We start from the raw sequence: 2488 nt of genomic DNA, 5'->3' as shown, positions 1-2488 counted from the left end.
GGACTAGGAAATCAGAGTGAGTCAATGGTGTAACTATCTGTGTAGGCCTCCATTTCTCCCTTGCTGAGATGGACTGGTGACTGTGATAACTGCTCTGGGAATACAAATCAGGAGACAGGGCTGGGTCCTGAAGGGGAGGTGGCGGTGGTGCTTGCTGTTCACGTAGGGGCCAGGTGGGACTTCACTAGGAAGGTGATGCTTGAGTCAAGTTCTAAAGAAGGTGAGTGATATCACACCAAGAGCCTTCTAAATGGAAGGGAAAGCATATGCAAAAGCCCTTGGGCAGGAGCATACCAGGTATGTCCAGGAGCAGCAAGAAGGCCCTGTGGCCACAGGGGACAGCTTAGGACATGACCATAGGGAGGTGATAGTAGGGTGACAGAAAGCCATTGCAGGCTGTGACCCCATGGTACTCTGTTTCACTGGGCCTACCTGGCTACAGTGTTGAGAATAGATATCACAGTTTTGAGGATGGGCAAGGAAGGTCAATGATGAAGCTTTTCCAGGGACTCAGGCAAGAGATAGCCTCCAGTGTGGACCGGACAGGTGGCCTTGGAAGGAGGGGTTAGTCCTTACCTGGGTACCTATCAAAGATGGAGTTCATAAGATTTGGCAATGGGTTTGGTATTGGGAATGGGAGAAAAGAGAAATTGAGGTAACTCCCAGCCCTTGTTTGTCCTGTGTGAGGCAAAAGAGGATGTTTCTGGGGATCGGAGCTAGTCCATGTTCTACCTGCTGAGGAAGGTGCCTTTCACTGTGGGTCTGCTGATGTTTGTGTCCGAGAGACCTTTGAACTTCTACCCCCTTAGCAACTTTCAAGTACAAGTCTCCCGCACTTTTATCAAAGTTCATGGTAAGACACTTGGCTTTGTGGAAAGATCTATGTTATTACCCAGTTCTAGTAGCAGGAAGAAACCTGAAGAGCATTTCCCTCACATGAAAAAAATAAAAAATTTGGCATTGTATTCAGCATCTGTTTTGTGGGAAACGACTACAGAGCTCCTCCCTGGGCACTGCTATCTGTGTCCAGCCACCAGTTCTTTGAGTTGTTTCTGTGAGCATCTGCTGTGCTTTATCTCCATTTATTTTGGGCATCTGTAAGGATGTTGTTTGAGGCCTAAGAAGGGCCAAAGACAAGGAAGTTTTCATGTCTGACCATGCTCACGATTTTTCTGTAGAAATGAATGGTAATTCATTTCTCAGTTTACACCATTTATGCAATGAAAGGTTTCCTAGGAACACTGTACTTTCAAATATGGGGGAGTCTGTACCCCATCCTGCAAGGTTAGCTTTAGTCTCCATGCTGCATAGAACATTCCATGACTTGTGGATTTTATCACTCAAAGATGGCACCTTTGACTTCCTTCTCCCCTTTCTCCCCTTCCCTGAATCTGGAAACCACAAATCTGTTCTGGGTATGCATGTGTTCAGTACTTTTTGGATTCCATGTGGAATGTCCCTGAGAGCCTCTGGTGTTTGTCTTTCTGTATCTGAGTTACTTAACATAATGCTCCCAAGGTTGATGTTTCTATGTCTGGTTATTGTGAATAATGCTGCCATGAACATGGGAGTGCATGTCTCTTTTTTTTTTTTTTTTTATACTTTTGCATGTCTCTTTTCGAGGGAGTGTTTCTGTGTTCTCCAAAGAAATACTCAGTAGAGCAATTACTGGGTCATGTGATAGTTTTATTAATTTTTTTTCCTGGAACCTCCACAGCATTTGTCACAGTGGCTGCACCAATTTCCATTCCCACCATCAGTGCACAGGGTCCCCTTGTGTACACACCCTTGACCACACCTGGTGTCTGTCTCTGGGACCATTGTCTTTCCAACAGTTGTGAGGTGATAGCTGATTGTGGTTTTGACTTCTGTTTCCCTGACGACAGTTAGTGATGTTGAACAATTTTCTCTGTGTGTGTTGGTCACCTGTACGCCATCTTTGGAAAGTACCTATTCACATATTCTCCCCAGTTTTTATTCAGTTTTTGTTTGGATTTGAAGGAGTGTTTTGTGTATTTTGGATATTAGTCTCTTCTCACACACAGGATTTGCAGACATTTTTCTCATTGGGTAGGTTGCCTTTCAAGGGTTTGATGGTTTCTTTGGTCATGCAGAAATTTCAGTTTGATGTCGTTCCACTTGTTTATTTTTGCTTTTGTTGCCTTTGCTTTTGGTATCTGATGTAAAAGACTCTTCACCAAAACCAACTGCGAGAAACTTACTACCTGTGTTTTCTTCTTGGAGGTTTATGGATTCACTTTTTATGTTCAAGTCATTCAAGTCATTTTATGTTCAAGTCATTCATCCATTCATAATTTTTATGTGTGATATAAGAAAGTGATCCAGTCACATTCTTCTGCATTTGGTGTCCAGTTTTCCCAGTACTGTTCACTAAGACTGTCCTTTTCTCATTGTATATTTTCTGCTGCTGTGTCATAAGTTAAGACCATACATGTGTGGGTTATTTAGTTTCTGAGGCTTCCTTTCT

This window comes from Neovison vison, chromosome 3 (assembly GCF_020171115.1).
Source record: "Neovison vison isolate M4711 chromosome 3, ASM_NN_V1, whole genome shotgun sequence".
NCBI lineage: Eukaryota > Metazoa > Chordata > Mammalia > Carnivora > Mustelidae > Neogale > Neogale vison.
The sequence above is the reverse complement of the archived record's forward strand: the minus strand, read 5'-3'. Positions refer to the sequence as shown.